We start from the raw sequence: 19,257 nt of genomic DNA on the forward strand, positions 1-19,257 counted from the left end.
GAGAAGCAGGCGTAGGGAGAGCAATAGGAGTAAACAAGAAGAAAGTACAATATGAAAATGAATCATTCCTGGTCAAAGAGTATCACTGACTGAACCAGCCCTAGAGACTATATTTCATATGCACATGCCAAACTTTGCTTTTTAGGAGGGTCAGTACCTCTCTGGGGGTGGGTTTAAGCAAAAGATGTAGCATTTTCCCACTCTGTCTCTTCCCTGAAAGTTCTCCCAGTATTTCAATACATTTAAGGGTGTTCTATTTCCCCAGTTCTCCTGACAAAAAGTTCCTGTTTAGAGCTTCCGAAAATTATTAGGCTTCTATGGTAGTTGAAAGTATGAGACACCCTTTTAATTTTTAAACTAACATATTAAGATAGAAAATCACATTTAATTCTTTTCACATTTGGAATATTTCCCTAAAAACAAGAAGATATTTTGTCTTTTTTTCAGAACGTAGATTTATTTAATAAAATATTTGGGCCTGCATTAAACATCCCAGGGTACTTAAAACATAGAACTTTCTAAGTTTCCTCTGTTCAAGTCATGGGATTTACTCCAAATGATTTCAACAGGGCTGCCATTCCACTGTCCCTGCATGGAGTGGATACAACCAAACTAGAACAGTCAATTAATCACAGTTAACTCAAGCAATTAATTCAAAAAACTTAACTAGATAAAGATTCATGATTAATCCCAGTTTTAGTCACACTATTAAACAATAATAACATGCTAATTTAAATTTATTATAAATATTTTGGATGTTTTTCTGCAGTTTCCAATATCTTGATTTCAATTGCAACACAATACAAATTGCACAGTGTTCATTTTATACCACAGCAGTGCCATACAAACACCTGTTCTTGCTTTTCAGGTAACATTTTAAATAAGTGAGGCCCATTATTTTCCATAAATGTTGACAAACTTGTTTTTCCTAGAAATTGGCTGAACAAGAAGTAGGACTAGATGAACTTGTAGGTGCTAAACTTTTGTTGGGATTTTTTGAGCTCACTTATGTAAAAATAATTCTAAATTTGTAAGTTGCACTTTCATGATAAATAGATTGTACTACAGAATTTGTATGAGGTGAACTGAAAAATACTTATCTTTTTATAATGCACATATTTGCAATAATAACAATAATAATATAAAGTGAGCACTCTACACTTTGTATTCTGTGTTGTAAATATAATTGGCATTTGATTAATGTTTAACAGTGCTACTAAAGCTGTGATTAATCACAACTAATTCTTTTTATTCTCACGATAAATTCTGGTGATTTTTAAAGCATTTGACAGGCCTAAATCAGACCCTGAGGCACTATAAACTGCCTAACATCGCTTAAGGCCGACAATCAGCCAGTCTTAGGCTGCTGCTACTACTTGTTTCATGGAAACTTTGTGTTAATGCTCACAGAATCAGGCCCTAATGTGCATCTATATCAAAATGAAATTTAGTGTGTACATAATGTGTAGATGCTTTTAGGTGACAGGATAGAAACTCAATAAGTAGGTCTGGGCTGAGTAAGAGTAGGTTTGAATGCCTCCCTTGGGGCACAGCTGCCAGAGCCATGTTCCCCTGACCACTGGCTGATTCCCACTACACAGGAAGATCTCTGATGCTTTAGCAGGTCCTATGCCATGTCTTACTTCTAGTTGTATGTGGAATACAAGAAAAACAAATGACACATAAGATGCGTCTACACTGCATTCCACAAAGTGGAATGCGAATGAGTGAGATCGAAAATGCAAATGAAGTGCAGATTTACATATATTGTGCTTCATTTGCATATTCTCTCACAATCGCACTTCCAGAAGAGGCTTTTCCGGAAGAAAAAACAGCCATGTAAATGGGGTTTCTTCCAAAACAAACCCCGCTTTCAAAAGAACCCTTCTTCCTGAAACAAAATAGGAAGAAGGGTTCTTTTGAAAACAGGGTTTGTTGTCGAAGGAACCCTATCTACATGGCTGGTTTTGCTTTCAGTAAAGCCTGTTCTGGAAATACGATTGCGTGACATATGCAAGTGAGGTATGAGATATGTAAATCCATGCTTTATTTGGATTTTAGATCTCGCTTATATGCATTCTGCTTTCAAAAGAGGAATGCAGGACAAATGTAGCCATACAGACCAGCAACCTGAAGACCTTACTCCTTTTCTCAGGTATCTTGTAGACAGGAGGGGTACGGCCTCAGTTAGATCTGAGCTAAACAGAACAACAGAAAATACAGCCTGAATGTTATTTAAATTACACCCAATTAAATACAACAAGGAGTCCTGTCATGCCTTATAGACTAACAGATATTTTGGAGCGTAAGCTTTCATGGGCAAAGACCTGCTTCATCAGATGCAATGCAAACCACAAAAGCTTATGCTCCAAAATATGTGTTAGTCTATAAGGTGCCACAGGACTTCTTGTTGCTTTTGTGAATACTGACGAACATGGTTACCCCTCTGATACTTGTCAACAAGCTAAATATACATCACATTGGCCGCATCTACAGGTGCCAGCTACTTCGAAGTAGTGGCGCCAACTTCGAAATAGCGCCCGTCACGGCTACACGTGTTGGGCGCTATTTCGAAGTTGACATCGACATTAGGCGGCGAGATGTCAAAGTCGCTAACCCCATGAGGGGATGGGAATAGCACTCTACTTCGACATTCAATGTCGAAGTAGAGAACGTGTAGTTGTTGCGCGTCCTGCAACATCGAAATAGCAGGGTCCGCCATGGCGGCCATCAGCTGAGGGGTTGAGAGACGCTTTCTCCAGCCCCTGAGCTTGATGGTTGCCGCATGCAGCGGCCCCTTAAAGGTCCCTGCCCCCTGCCTTCCTGTGCAGGAAGCTGAGAGAGCGTGCAGGCGGCAGCACAGCCACGAGGCCGGCCTGCACGCTCCTCCGCACCCACCGCACCCCCACCCACCGCGATGGCCGCCCCCCAGCCCCCCAAGTGCCCCCAGGGGACCCCCCCCAAGGGAAGCCAGGGCTCCCAGGCCAGCAGCCAGGCGGGGAAGTGGCAGCGAGGCCCCTCCTGGATGGAGACCGAGCTTCAGGACCTGCTGGGGCTCTGGAGTGAGGAGGAGGTGCTCCAGGTAATGGGGAGCAAGAGGCAGAACGCGGATGCCCTGCCCGCACTCCGGATCATGTCTGGAGTAAAGTGAAGGAGCTGCGGCAGGGTTACGCCCGGGCCTGGGATGCGGCCGGCCGATCTGGGGCCGCCCCCGTCACTTGCCCCTTTTACAGGGAGCTCAGGGACATCCTGGGACCCCGGCACACCTCCTCCCCTCCGGCCACTCTTGATACCTCGGCCGACGAACCCCAGCAGGCCCTGGAGTCAGAGTCCGGCCTGGAGGTCAGCCCTGCACCCTGGGAGCCCCCCCAGGAGCCCACCCCCGGGGCATCAGAGGAGGAGTAGGGGGAGTCCTCCTCGAGTGACAGGGGCCTCCAGATTGTCCTGCCATCCAGGAGCTCCAGCCGGGCATCCGCCCACCAGGTGTCCCCCGACCGTGGGAGCGGACCGTCAGGTATGTACCCCCCGGTGCGCACCCCCGGGGTTGAGGGGTGGGGACAAGAGACATGACCAGGGCCCTCCACATGCCCAGATGACCATGGCCCCAAGGACAGCAGTGGCATGTCCCTCACAGGAGTGCATCAGCCCCTGCCCCCCCAGCATGACAGTGCCATGCCCCATCCCTGGGGATGGGGGGAGCTGAACCTAGGCTCCCCCGGGGGGGAGGGGGTGGGACACCCATCAGCAGCAGCAGCACCATCTCCCAGGGACGGGGATGGGGAACCTGCAGCAAAGGGGTGGGGGGACAAGGGCCACAGCTCGGGGCCCGCACTAACGGCTGTCTCCCCTCTTCTTCCCCCCCGTCTTCCGCAGCTGCACCATTGGAAGGACCAGACAGCACCGGCGAGGTGTCAGTGGTCCCAGAGAGCCCACCGGGGCCATCACTCCAGGCCAGCCCCTCGGTGGAGCACCAACCAGCCCCACGGCGGGGACGACGGTGGAGCCAGCCGCCCTCCTGGATGGCGATGGACCCCCAGCTGCTGGCCATCCATCGTCGGCAGCTGGAGGTCGCGGAGCAGCGGCTTCGGGTGGACAAGCGGCGCCTCCTGCTGCAGGAGCAGGCGCTGGCCTGGAGCCAGGAGGTATGGGGGGCCTTCATGCGAACGTTCGAGAGCATAGCTGACTACCTGGCCCCCCATGCCGCGCCAGCCGCCACTCTGCCCGCCCTGCCTCTCCACCTGCCGATCCACCCACCATCGCACCGCCACCTGCCACTGAGGGCCCTTCCGCCGAGGGGGACCTGGGGCCAGCTGACACCCGCCGGCCGTATCTCCCGTTCCACCCGGCCCCCAGCCAGCCCTGGCGAGGGCTGAGGCCGAGGCGTGGGTCGCGGCTGCCCACCCCCAGCGCTGGACATTAGGGGATGTGGGGCCCAGGACGTGGCCCCCCCTCCCCTTTGTATATATTCCCCTCAGTTGTATGTTTGTGTTTGTAAATAGTTTCTATTAGACCCCTGTTGTTATATTTTGTTGTTATGGATGCTGACACCTGCCCCCCCAGGGACATAGTTCTCCCCTTCCTTGTCTTCCCCTTTTTTTCTTTCATCTTATTGGAGTTGTAATATATATATATATATATATATATATATATATATATATATATATATATATATATATGTAATATTTATCCGGCCTGTACATAGCAGTTAGTTAAGAGATTAATAATAAGGAGATTTTTCTACAGAGATTTGGTTTCACAAACAAATGTCTGGTTTTATTTCTTTTCAAGAAAGGTTGGCGGGGGGTGCTCTTGGGTGCTCTGTGGCGTGGGCGTAGGGGCAGGGAGTGTTGTGGAAGATGGGGGGGCAGTGGGGGGCCTGCCAGCATTCACCCTGCGGCCTCATCGAAATGGGCCCGCAGGGCTTCCCGGACACGGGTCCCTTCGGGGTCCACCTGGCGACTGGGGGCAGAGGGTGGCTGCACATCAGCCCTGCCAGCCTCCACAGCCCAGCCCTGAAAGAAGGCTTCCCCCTTGCTCTCCACGAGGATGTGTAGGGCGCTGCACGCGCCCACAACCTGGGGGATGTTGGTGAGGCCCGCATCCAGGCGGGTGAGGAGGCACCTCCAGTGCCCTTTGAGACGCCCAAATGTGCGCTCCACCACCTGGCGCACATGGTTCAGGCGCAGCTTGAAGCGCTCCTGGCTGGCTGACAGGTGGCCCGTGTAAGGGTGCATGAGCCAGGGCTGGAGGAGGTATGCCTTATCTGCGATGACGCAGAGGGGCATGGTGGTGTCCCCCACAGGGATCTCCCGCTGGGGGATGTAGGTCCCCGCCTCCAGCCGGCGGCACAGGCCCGAGTTCCGGAATACGCAGGCGTCGTGGGTGCTGCCAGGCCAGCCCACATAAATGTCCAGGAAATGGCCCCGGCTGTCCACCAAGGCCTGGAGGACCACAGAATGGTAGCCCTTCCATTTTAAGTAGCGTCCTCCACTGTGCTCCGGGGCGCAGATGGGGATGTGGGTCCCATTCAGAGCCCCGAAGCAACTGGGGATGCCCAGGGTGGCAAAGCCCGCGATGGCGGCATCTGGGTCCCGAAGCCTCACAAGCCTGTGGAGGAGCAGGGCGTTGATGGCGCGGACGACCTGCAGGGGAAGCACATGGGAAAGCACCAATGAGGGGTGTGCATGGTGCATGTGGCCCTCCCCTGCCAGGGCCCCCCTCCCCTCTTCTCCCCTGCCAGAACTCCCCTCCCCTGCCAGGGCTGCCTCCCCTTTCCCCTCCCCCCATGGGTCCTCTTACCTCCATGAGGACAGCCCCAACGGTGGCCTTGCTGACGCCAAACTGCTGGCCCATGGATTGGTAGCTTTCTGGAGTGGCCAGCTTCCAGACAGCGATGCCAACCCTTTTCTCCACTGTGAAGGCACGCCGCATGAAGGTGTCCTGGTGCCTCAGTGAGGGGGTGAGCCACTGGCATAGCTCCAGAAATGTCTGCTGGCTCATGCGAAAGTTATGGACCCAGCGTTCGTCGTCCCACTCTCCGAGCACCAGCCGCTCCCACCAGTCGGTGCTGGTGGGGTAGCTCCACAGCCGGCAGCGTATGAGGCGGGGGGGGCGGGGTGCTGCAGGGTTGGGGGTTGCGTCCTCCTCCCCTGCGGGCAGCTCCTCCTCTGTGGCAAGGATGTGCTCAGCTGCCTCCTGCATGGCATGGAGCAGGGCGAGCACTGCTCCTACAGGGGCGGCTGGGTGGACCTCTGGCTGCTGCTGCTGCTGCTGCTGCTGGGGGTCCATGACTGCGTCGCTCGAGGTGTGCGTGCCTATGGCTCTGCAGACCGCGTGCTGTGCAGGCTGCGTGTGTCTGGGAGGTGCCCTTTAAAGGAGCAGCTAGCTGTTGCCCCAGAAGCGCTAGTCCACCCTGTGACCCTGTCTGCAGCTGTTCCTGGCACCCTTATTTCGATGTGTGCTACTTTGGCGTGTAGACGTTCCCTCGCAGCGCCTATTTCGATGTGGTGCTGCCCAACGTTGATGTTGCACGTCGACGTTGCCAGCCCTGGAGGACGTGTAGATGTTATTCATTGAAATAGGCTATTTTGATGTCGCTACATCGAAATAAGCTATTTTGATGTAGCTTGCATGTGTAGATGTAGACATTATTTTGTAGAATCTGTATATTTTGGAAAATAGAATAAAAGTCTTTCTCCATACTTTTTTACATAATAACTGAAAATAGAAAATTTTAGAAGCTGAAATTTTGTAAAATTGCAAAAGTTATTTTCAAAAGAGATGTCTAGTTTTGCACTCCATTTGAATTCAGTGAGACGAATGGGCATGCTACATATATACTATTGGACTCAGCATCTTGAGCAAACAGTTGTAGGTGAAAGGTGAGATGCATGGCTGAAGCCATTTTTAAATGTGGCTTAAGTTGTAGGTGTAGTTGGGCAGGTTAAGGGAGCTAGGTAAAGTCAATGTGTATTCAAAATTTTGACTAAGTTAATAAATGAGCATCAGGAGGTGAAAGTAGCCTGTAGTGCAGGAGCATTATCTATGGGAAAGATGGACAACAGTTTTCATTGAGGGGCCACTCCAAGAATTTTGCTACATGTTGCAGGATGGCTCTGGGTTCCCCGGAAGCAGCAGAGCTTTGGGGAAAAGGGATGGTGCTAGGGGCTACAGAGAGAGAGAGAGTGTGAGAGTAAAAGAAAAAAAAACTGTGTGTGAGAGAGACTGACTTTGTGACACTGACTGAGTTTGTGCTGTTGTGAATATGTAACAGTGACTATAAGTGGTTAGCACAGACTGAGCATGCGTGACAGTGACACTGAGGCTGTGTCTACACTAGCCAGCTACTTCGAAATAGCTGACACAATGTCAAAACAGCACGTGTCGCATCTACACACACTGGCTATGTCTACACGTGAAGCCTACATCGAAATAGCTTATTTCGATGTAGCAACATTGAAATAGGCTATTTCGATGAGTAATGTCTACACGTCCTCCAGGGCTGGCAACGTCGATGTTCAACTTCGACGTTGCGCAGCACCACATCGAAATAGGCGCTGCGAGGGAACGTCTACACGCCAAAGTAGCACACATCGAAATAAGGGTGCCAGGCACAGCTGCAGACAGGGTCACAGGGCGGACTCAACAGCAAGCCGCTCCCTTAAAGGGCCCCTCCCAGACACAGTTGCACTAAACAACACAAGATACAAAGAGCTGACAACTGGTTGCAGACCCTATGCCTGCAGCATGGATCCCCAGCTGCCGCAGCAGCAGCCAGAAGCCCTGGGCTAAGGGCTGCTGCACACGGTGACCATAGAGCCCCGCCGGGGCTGGAGAGAGAGCATCTCTCAACCCCTCAGCTGATGGCCACCATGGCGGACCCCGCTATTTCGAAGTTGCGGGACGCGCAATGACTACACGGTCCCTACTTCGACGTTGAACGTCGAAGTAGGGTGCTATCCCCATCTCCTGATGAGGATAGCGACTTCAACGTCTCGCCGCCTAACATCGAAGTTAACTTTGAAATAACGCCCGACGCGTGTAGCTGTGACGGGCGCTATTTCGAAGTTAGTGCCGCTACTTTGAAGTAGCGTGCACGTGTAGACACGGCTACCGTGTGCTATTTCGATGTTGAAATTGACGTTAGGCGGCAAGATATTGAAATCGCTATTCCTATCAGAAGATGGGAATAGTGCCCTACGTCGACGTTAAATGTCGAAGTAGGGAGTGTGTAGACGATCCGTGTCGCACTACTTTGAAATAGCGGGGTCCTCCATGGTGGCAATCAGCTGAGAGGTTGAGAAGTGCTGTCCAGCCCCTGCAGGGCTCTATGATCACCTCACGCAGCAGGCCTTAAAGCACCATGGACCCGGATTTCCTGTGGGGCAGGAAGCTGGGAGCGTGCAGGCAGCAGCACGCTTACATGGCAGCCCTGCATGCCCTCCACCGAGCCCGACCCATCCACCCAGTGCCATGACATCCAGCCAGACCCCAGAGAGCCCCCAGGGCCCCCTCCCGAGGGGACCCAGGGACGCCCGCAGCCAAATGGGGGACCAAAAGCAGCAGGGCCCTTCCTGCATGGAGGCCAAGCTCTGAGACCTGCTGGGGCTCTGGGGTGAAGAGGAGGTGCTCCACATGCTGGGGAGCAAGCTGCAGAATGCAGAAGCATTTGCCCAACTGGCTGAGGGCCTGGCCACCCGGGGTCACGCTGCCCGCACTCTGGATCATGTCTGAAGCAAGATGAAGGAGCTGCAGCAGGGTTACACCCGGGCCCGGGACTTGGCCAGCTGGTCTGGGGCCACCCTTGCCACTTGCCCCTATTACAAGGGACCTCAGGGCCATCCCGGGTCCGTGGGATATCTCCTCCCCCCAGCCACACTGGACGGCACAGCTGAGGATCCCTCGGAGCTGGAGTCCGGCCTGAAGGCCAGTCCTGCACCCTGGGGCCCACCCAAGAAGCCAGCCCTCAGAATGGCAGAGGAGGGGTCCAGCAGTGAGGAGGGGGGCTCCTCGTTGACCTCCCCTCCCAGAGCACCAGCTGGGCATTGGCCTATGGAGTTTCCCCTGACTGCGGCAGTGGATGGTCAGGTACGTACACCACAGGGCACACGTGCCCAGGCCACGGGACGGGGAAACCAGACATGACCGGCGGCCCCACATACCCCCAGTGGACCCTGACCCACAACTTCCCAGCCACAGCACAGTCCCAGAACAGCAGCATGGCCATCAGCACCTGTCATCACCCACACCCACAGACAGTGCCATGCCCTAACCCTGGAGCCGGGGGGGACCATTCAGTGGGGCCACTGACAGGGACACCATATCCATGGATGGGAGACAGAGACCCAGCACTCAAGGAGGGATACGGGGGCATGGGCCATGGGCCAGGGCACAGTACTAACAGCCTTCCCCTCCCTCCCTCCCCATTTTCGCAGCCACACCATCTGAGGCCCCAGACAACCAGGCACTCTCCGTCATGCCAGAGAGCCCGCCGGAGGTCAGGCACCACCAGCCCCTGGGGACACTGCCAAGGCCAGGATGGGCACATCACCACCAGAGCCAGGGGATGTGGACCCCCAGCTCCTGGCGGCTCTCCGGCAGCAGGCGAAGGTGGCCAAGGAGAGGCTGCAGTTTGACAGGGAGGAGTCCACCTGGTGCTGGGCTGCGTGGCAGGAGTTTATGGGGGTTTTCCTGGACGTAGCTGGTTCGTTCCGGGAGGCCGTGGCCTGGCTGCTGCCCCCCACTGTCCCCCCACTTCCCTACCTGCTGCTCCATCTGATGCCTCGCCTGTGGCCCCACCTGCCTCGCCTGCCACCCCACCTGCTGGCCAGCATGCCACCCCACCTGCCAGTCCCCCAGGACTGGAGCCCACTGAGGCTGAAGACCAGCTGGGGGAGGCATCCTGGCCCCCCACTGCCCCCCCACTTCCCTACCTGCCAGTCCACCCGGCTCCCAGCCTGCCACGCCAGGGACTGCAGACAAGGGGGTGGCCTGTGACCTGAACCTGCCGGGGGTCACGCCCTTCTACCCCTACCCCAGCCTGATGGACTGACAGCCGAGCCATCTGCTGGCCCCCCATTTGTATATAGTTGGCCCCACATTTGTATATAAGTTCCAGTTTTTGTTGTTCACATCGCATACCAGACAGTTTTATCAGTTATTCAATAATCCAATGTTTTATTTTCCAGAGAACCCTGTGAGACATGTGCTTGTTGCAGGAATAGCATGCAGGCACTGGAGACAGTGTGCGGGTGGTGGGGAAGGTGTGCAGGAGGCCCACCAGGGATGGCCAGGGAGGTTCTCTGGGGTCTTCCTGATCAAAATGAGCCCACAGGGCCTCGCAGACCCATATCCCCTCATGGTGGGCCTGGAGACTGGGTACGGCAGCCAGCTGGGGGAAGCCCATGCTGGTGTCAACTGCCCACCCTTGGATGAAGGCCTCCCCCTTGCTCTCAATGTTGTGGAGGGTGCAGCATGTGCCCACAACCTGGGGGATGTTCTGGAGGCCGACATCCAGGCAGGTGAAGAGGCACTGCCACCAGCCCGTCAGGTGACTGAAGGTCCTCTCCACCACCTGGCGGGTGTGATTCAGGTGACCGTTGAACTGCTCCTGGCTGGCAATGCGGTGGTCAGTGTATGGGCACATGAGCCAGGGCTGGGGGAGGGCGGGCCGCATCTGCCATGAAGTTGAGGGGCATGGTGGTGTCCCTCAGAGGGATCTCCCTCTGGGGGATGTAGGTCCTCTTCTCCAGCTGGTGGCACAGGCCTGAGTTCCAGAAGATGTGAGCATCATGCATACAGCTGGGCCAGCCCATGTAGACATCCTGGAAGTGGCTCTGGCTGTCCACCATGGCCTGTAGGACAATGGAGTGGTAGCCCCTCTGGTTCATGTATCGTCCCCTGCTGTGGTCCAGTGCGTGGATGGGGATATGGGTCCCGTCTAGGGCCCTGAAGCAGTTTGGGAACTGCTTGGCAGCTAATCCTGCAACAGCCACTTCCAAGTCTCCAACTCGGATGACCCTCTGGAGCAGCAAGGCATTGAGTGCACGGACCACCTGTGGGGAGGAGATACGAGCGCCCATGAGGGTGTGCAGGGTGCCTCAGGCCCCTCACCCCAGGCACCACCCTCAGACACCCGCCTCCTGGGCACACCCCCCGCCCAGCCCCTCCCTTCCAGGCCTCCACCCAGCCCCCTCCCTCCCGGCACTCCTCCCTTCTGAGCCCCACACCCGGGCCCTCCTCCCCAGCACCTGCTCCCAGTGGGTACATGCCCAGGCCTCCTTACCTCCACGACGATGGCCCCAACCATGGCCTTTCCCACTTCAAACTGGTGGCCCATGGAGTGGTAGCTGTCTGGAGTTGCCAGCTTCCAGACGGCTATTGCAACCCTCTTCTCCACGGGGAGAGCGCACCACATCCGGGTGTCCTGGTGCCTCAGTGTGGGGGGTGAGCAACTGGCAAATCTCCAGGAAGGTCTGCTGGCATATGCATATGTTCCGCAATCACATGTCATCATCCCACTACCCCATGACCAGCTGCTCCCACCACTCAGAGCTCATGGGGTAGCTCCAGAGGCAGCGGAGCACCTGGCAGGGGAGGAATAGGGGAGACTGTGGTGAGGGGTGTCCCTGTCTGCCCCCATGCAGCACCTAGCAGGGCACTTGCTCCCTGGGTGACAATCTGGAAGGCTTCCAGGTGCTGCTGCTGCTGCTGCTGCTGCTGCTGCTGCTGCTGCTGCTGAGGGTACATGGCTGCTGTGACTTGGTCTACGAGACTGTGGCTAGCACTCTGCAGACCTCATGCTGGGCAGGCTGGGTGTGTCTGGGAGGGGCTCTTTAAAGGAGTGGCTTGCCGTGGCCCCAGAAGGGCTAGTCCGCCATGTGACCCGTCTGCAGGCTTTCCTGGCCCCTTATTTCAAAGGAGGGAGCTTGTGTGTGTGGACGCTCTGCTTTTCCATCTGGGGTGGCCCCTTTCGACATTCCCTGTTGCTACTTTGATGTTGAACATTGGACAGTACCAGCCCCAGAGGATGTGTGGACGACATGTGTCAAAGTAGTCTATTTCAATGTTGTTACTTTGCAAGAGATGACTGCAGCGTAGTGTCCTAGTGGTGTAGCCTGAGTGTGTGTGCTGGCTGCTGCTGGGTAAGTTTCTGGAGAGAAGCCGCCCTCTGTTTCTTCACGGGAAATCTGTCCTGCTTTATTGTCTCCTTGCTCTCCTGCTTTGCACTCCTCAGTCACTAACCCTCCAGGCTTCAGACTGGAGCAGCTCTGCTGGGTTTCTCCCTCTCCCCAATCCCTGCTCTGCAGAGATAAAATACAGGAGCTGGGGAACACCCTGACTTCAGCATTATTCTCTCCCCTCCACCACCTTCCCCTCTGCCTAGTTAGCAAGATAATCCTAGGAGCAGCTTGGCTGCAGATGGAACAAGGTGGGGGGAGGGGCCACTGAACACATGCTCCTGGCTGTAAGTGTGCACACTCTGCCAATCACCTGGGTGGCTGAAGAGAAATGCTTGGCAGACCACATCTGGGCCCTAGGCCTGATTTTGCCCGCCCCTGATCTATGGTATTTCAATTGCTTGCAAAATTAAGGAGTCTCAACAGCAAATTAGCAAACTCTACTTTACATTTGGCAACAACAAATCCTAGAGACATCATTTGTGTCACAAGATCTGAGTGATCTAGCTGTTTTCTAAGTCACATACAGGAAAAGCTTTAAATGTTGCTACTGTCGAACAGCACTCAGAAGTTAGCTACACGGTCCTCACAAAACAATTAAGTCAAGATCCTGGCCCATAACTCTTGCACTTGAATGTGCATATTATGAGCCAAAGGTTCAAAAGAACACGTGGTTCAATGATTATTTCATTTAGGCAATAAAATGAAATGGCCATGGCTTGTGAATTCTTTGAAGCCTCTGACACTATCTGGAAAGGGAGGTAGTACCACAACAAAAGTGTGGGGAGAGAGGAGGACAGAGGTTACAGTAATGAGATTAAGCTAGCATACAGCATGTTGACCACATACGCATTCACATGAGTAAGAGGTGGAGGGAAAGGAAGTTATATAACATTATAGTGGATACAGACAGACTCTACAAGCACAAGACTTTACTGAAGTTAACCCATACCAGGTACTAGAACAAAGCAGTGTGGGAATCTGTGTGAAAAACATTCTATGGGCATTTTAAAAATGTCCCTTATGTTTTGCAAATACTTGAGAACTCCTAGAATGCTGCTTAAAAAGAATTGTAGAAAGTGGGAACTCTCCTCTCCACACAATTAACAGGTCACTTTAAATCTGTGACACCAACAAATAAAATGTTTCTGCCTCTATTTCATTCCTCTTGGTTCTGATGAACTTTCAGTATTTTCATTCATTTGCATGCACACCTCCCCCTCCTACTCTGTTGCTATCCCCCCTCTTCAGACCCATGATGTCTGTCTCCCTTTTCAATGAAGTGTATGTGTCTCCTTTGCAACCTCTGTGTGTGTTTCACACACTCATTTTCTCCCCTTACCCCGCTTTACAGGCACATATGTTTGCTTCAGGACCAACCGTTTTGTCCTCTTAGGTGCCTGGCTCTAACCCCTCAGGCCTCCCTTTCTCCAGAAAGATCCCCACCTCCTGAACTTGCCACTTATCTTGTGTCACCTCTGGACCAATGCTGCCATTGTAGTTCTGCTTCCCAGAGCAAGTGACCCACACCAGTGACTTCTCCTTTCCATTTCTTCTTTTCCTCTCGACCTGGCTGACACAATTTGATTAGCTGGGGTAAGTGAGTCCTGTCAGTCAAAATCACCCCACACAGCCTATTGCTATAGTCACCTCTTAAAGGACAACGTTTCTAATGTGCTCCAACCACAAATAACTTGGTTCCACAAGGAAATTTTGTGCCCACAACCATTCTAGTCACTTCCACATTTTCCATAATGAGTGTTTCCTTTATCATCGATTACATGATCTTCCAGTGCAGCATCCTGAAAGCTAAACTGTAAATGCTTTTCGCTGCATGCAGACAGGAAGACATATCAAGTTCTCTGGAGGCAGAGTAATCACTCTATTTGTATGAGTATTGCAATTGAATTTGTGATGCAAATAGATACCGTATGCCATCACAACCTCTGAAATTTCTTGAATGAATCGAGGAAGCTCTGGTTATAACACTATTATTAGTAACAAGCCAGCTGTCTGACCTTTAGTGCCCTAATTTTCCTAAACCAGAGACCAGTTTCCATATTCTAAACAGGTTTTCTTTGTGGAACGAGACATATTTATGTCATGGTCCCACCCCCCGCCCCACACACAGTTCCATTTTCAGGTTTTGAAAATTCACATCTAAGTCACAATGGTTAGGACCTACATTAGCAAAATACATGTTCAATTATTTCACAGTCTAAATATTCTCAGAAGCTAAATATCAATGTAAAACAAATAAAAAGGAAGCTAATTCCTTTTATGTTAGCTACATACACCTCAGACCTCTTTCCAGCCATAACTCAGTACCTCAGAGACAGCAGTATACTGAAGTGCTTTTTACCGGAGTGCTTTAACGTTAATATTTCAAACATCATTATCTTCTGCAACACGCAGCAATTCTTGCATATGCTTAAAATTACTACAACTAGTTTTTCATTTTAATGAGCATTTCCCCACTGCTTCCTGACAGTAAATCCCAATAGAAGTAGAGCAAAATCCTGGCTTTTATGAACAATTCCCTTCAGAAAATTTGCAACTTCTGTCTGCCTGTCTGATTAGTACAAAAGATTGTCCTAGTGTTATCTGGGGAGGAGATGTAGGGGGCAGGGGAAAGGAGACAGCATGTTAACAGGGCATGGAAATATTTGTGAAGTTCTTGATATGGATACAATTCCTAATTTTAATATCTTGCAGGATCTTTTTCCCTTTTTTGAACTCAGACACTTAGTTGCTCACTTGTTTAAATATCTCTAGAGCTAATTGCAGGGGGAAAATGAAGATAACCCTGGCCTTGATTGATCAAAAGTGTAGAATGGCAGTGTAAAAATCTATTCACCTGCCATATTTTCTGTGAAAGTGGTATTGTGACATTTGGATGCCCTCACGAGACTGCTGCTCTGTGGTCCTGAGTGGAGAGGAGTTTCTGCCAAAACCTGGAGAAGTCTCCACAAAATTTGGCAATGCTCCTGAAATGAGGCCTGACTTAGATGTGTTTACCTACTCAAATCCAACCATACTGAAAGGAAACAACACCTCACCAACAGGTGTCCCAGTGCATAATGGGATAAAAAAAATAATGCAATTATCAGATAATACCACCCCTAATTTTGCCTAAGCCTGTAGGGCATATTTTAAGCCAAATTGCAGCACAGCCTTTTGTCTCAGGCACAAATTACCTCTGCACTCAAAGGGCCTCTAGCTGCAAGTCTCAGTAGTTACATGCATATATTAGCTGCCTGATTTTTACGTACCGTCAGTGAGTTAGTTACTAAGCATTATTTCTGCAATTCAATGTAAGTGCAAAACAAAAAACAAAAAACAGAAACTAAAACCTTCTAGCCCATTTTCTTGGGCTTGCCAAAATAAGCCTGGGGTGCCAAAGGATCAGTGCTCAAGTGATTTTTTAGAAATGCTTTGCCTGCAAGTTGCTATTCTAAGGTCCACAGCTACCTTGTAAAAACTTTGATGCCTCTTTTTAAGCAGAACATCATATCTGTCAGCAAGACAAAAACTCAAACACAGCTAAAATGAAATAAAGAAACAAAACTACGGGCATAGTTCTATACTGACACTGTGGGTTGTCACCTAATCATAAATGTACATGCTGAAGGGGAACAAAATTAATGGAACTGATTCAGAAAGAGAGGCCTGTTCAGAATCTCTGCCGGGCTCAATAAGGCTAGGTCTACAATAGAGGGATTTGTTGACAAAACTAGCTTTTAGTCAACAAAACCCAAGGAGCAACCAGATAACGGAGGTGTCCTGTCAACAGTAAATTGACAGAACACAGCACTTTTGTTGACTTTTGTGTCCCACTCCCCATGCCTCAGTCGACAGAAAGCCAGTCTGGATGTTCCGGCGGGGACATTCTGTCGACAGAAAAGGCCTCCAGGACACAGAGCACGTGCTCTGGGGGACACCCTGTCCACAGCAATCAGTGTTCTATGGCGCCTGCCTCCACCCCTTCTTAAAGTCACAGGGATCCTGGGAAACCCTGGGGCAGGTAGCTGAGAGCATGAAAGCAGCAGAGGCATCATCTGCACTCCCCCACACCCTTGCAGCCACTCCTTTCTTAAGAGCCTTCACAGATGGTAGACAGACAGCCACCCCAAGACTCTCCTGGGCACTTGAGGGAGCAGTTTGAGGGGGTCCCAGGAGCCACCCCAGGGCACCAAGAGGTGGACCTCCTCCTGGACCAGAGATAAGGTGCAGGACCTCCTGGACCTAAGGGACAAGGAGGAGCTACTCCAAAACCTCAAGGCAAAGTGTTGTTACACCCCTGCACATGCCAACATGGCCACTGCCCTGGCAGAATTCCACCCCCCCGGCAGTGCAGCATGGAGTAGGTCTGAGTGAAGGTGAAGGAGCTCCGGCAGGGCTATGTCTGGGCCTGGGATGCTGGCTAATGCTCCAGGGCAGAACCCACCACCTACCCTGATTACAAGGAGCTGCACGACCTCCTGGGTGGGGTTGGAACACATCACCTCCCAACTACACTGTTGACACAGCGCTGAATGCCCCCCAATGCAGCTGGAGCCTCCAGAGCAGAAGGAGCAGGCCTCCAAGTCCCAATCCCCAACAGAGCTGGAGGCAGACACAGCCTCAGAGGCCAGCAGCAGCAGCCGAGAACACCGCCACTTGGATTCCCACGCCCTGTCAGGTTTGGGGCCCCTCACGCCTTCCATGGACTGAGGCTCCCCCATCACCTATCCCAAATCCCTCCATCCAAGTTCTGATGCCCTACATCTCCATATCAAGCTCCCCCGCCGACACACACACACTGTTCAATGGTTTTTCACTTCACCTTATTGTATATAGTTTGCTGTTGCACCATTTCTTTTCTACATGTTTTATTTGGGTCAGTAAAATAGTTGTTCACCTCACCCGCATCTCTCTTTATTGGGCAGGAGTCGAGGGGAGGGGTCACGGGGGGGATGGGGTAGGGCTGTGGGCCTGAGGTCCCTGCTGGAGGGCCCCTGGGGTGGGTTACTGGGGGCCTTGGGAGAATCTCTCTCTCAGGGCCTCCCAGATCCTCACCCTGTGCTGAAGGGCTTGGCAGATGGGAGTTTGCGCCTGGCTGCTCGTACCCGTGGCTGGCATCCACCCCAGACTCCAGGAGGAAGCCCTTCCCCTGCACTATGTTATGTAGGGCACAACACACAGCCAGAACTTGGGGGACATTGTGCTTCCTCTCATTCAGGCAAGTGAGCAGGCACCAAAAGCATGTCTTGAGGTGGCAGAAGGTGCACTCCACCTGCATCCAGGCCTGGTTGAGGTGGGTATTAAAGAGTTCCTGGCTTGGGTCCAGCTGGATGTTGTAAGGCTTCATGAGCCATGCCATGAGGGGTAGGTTGTGTCCCCCCATGACGCACAGTGGCATGTGTGCATCCCCAAGCACCAGCTCATGGAGGGGGATGAATATGCCTGACTCCATCCTCCGGCACAGGCCAGAGTTGTGGAATACCCCAGCATCATGTGCCTGGCCTCACCACTCCACATAAGTCAAAACAAAAAGCAGACAAGTAGCACTTTAAAGACTAGCAAAATAGTTTATTAGGTGAGCTTTCGTGGGACAGACCCACTTCTTCAGACCAGAACAGACTCAATATTTAAGACACAGAGAACCAAAAACAGTAAGCAAGGAGGACAAATCAGAAAAAGATAATCAAGGTGAACAAATCAGAGAGTGGAGGGGTGGGGGGGAAGATCAAGAATTAGATTAAGTCAATTGACTCAATCTAATTGTTGATCTTCCCCCCAACCCCTCCACTCTCTGATTTGTTCACCTTGATTATCTTTTTCTGATTTGTCCTCCTTGCTTACTGTTTTTGGTTCTCTGTGTCTTAAATATTGAGTCTGTTCTGGTCTGAAGAAGTGGGTCTGTCCCACGAAAGCTCACCTAATAAACTATTTTGCTAGTCTTTAAAGTGCTACTTGACTGCTTTTCTTTTTGATAGTGTATACACTAGCACGGCTTACTCTCTGTTACTACTCCACATAAGTGTCTGTGAACTGTCCATGGTGGTCAACCAGGCCTGGCGGCACCATGGAGAAGTATCCCTTTCGGTTTATATACTTGGCCACACTATGATCCAGGACACAGATCAGGATATAGATCCCATTAATGGCCCCAATACAATTCAGGAACCCCAGGGCAGCAAATCTGACCACAGCTGAGTCCACGTCTTCTAGATGGATGACCCTCTGCAGCAGATGGTGTTGATGGCCGTCACAACCTGCAGAAGGAGGGGACCAAACATACATGTCAGGGACTGAGGGAGGGTGTCCCTAGGTTCCGGAGGGTCCTCTGCCCCCTTCCATCCCTTTCCCCCTGAGTTCTCCTGCTGCTCCCCGCCCCCAGGAGCAGAACTGTGTGAGGGTAGGACAGCACAGTCCCCAGGGATAGGGCTTCCCCCTGACCCCTCCCCTCAGCCCCACTTCCTGAGGGTCCCCCTTTGGTGGGAGAGCCCCCACCCCTGTGCAGGGACTGCAACCTGGGAGTTCCTTACCTCCATGAGGAGGGCCCCAATGGTGGACTTCCCCACATCAAACTGGCTTCCCAATGAGCAGTAGCTGTTGGGGGTGGCAAGCTTCCAGAGGGTGACTTCAATCCACTTCTCCATGGAAATGGATGGCCACAGCTGGTTGTCCTGTTTCCGAAGGGTGGAGGTAAGCCAGGCACAAAGTTCCAGGAAGGTGGCCTTTTGCATACAGAAGTTCTGGAGCCACTGCTGGTCATCCCACTTCCCCATGACAAGCCAGTCCCACCAGTTGGAAATGGTTCAGTGCCTCCAGAGCAGCCTATGCACTCAGAGGGGCAGGAGTAGGTCTGACTATCCACCGGTCCTGGTGAGTTCCTCAAAAGTGGTGTCAGGCTCACCCTCCCAGAGGAAGAGGAGGACGGCCATCATTTGGTGCAGCAGGTGCTGAAGCATCTCTGTGTGGGGGCCAGTGCAAGCCCAGGGGCTACTTTCGCACCATGGCTTGCTAGAAAGAGCTGTGTCTCCCAGAAAGCATTGCAGACCTGCTACAGCAGCTGTGCTGTCCCTTGTGGAGG

This window comes from Carettochelys insculpta, chromosome 3, assembly GCF_033958435.1.
Source record: "Carettochelys insculpta isolate YL-2023 chromosome 3, ASM3395843v1, whole genome shotgun sequence".
Taxonomy (NCBI): Eukaryota; Metazoa; Chordata; order Testudines; family Carettochelyidae; genus Carettochelys; species Carettochelys insculpta.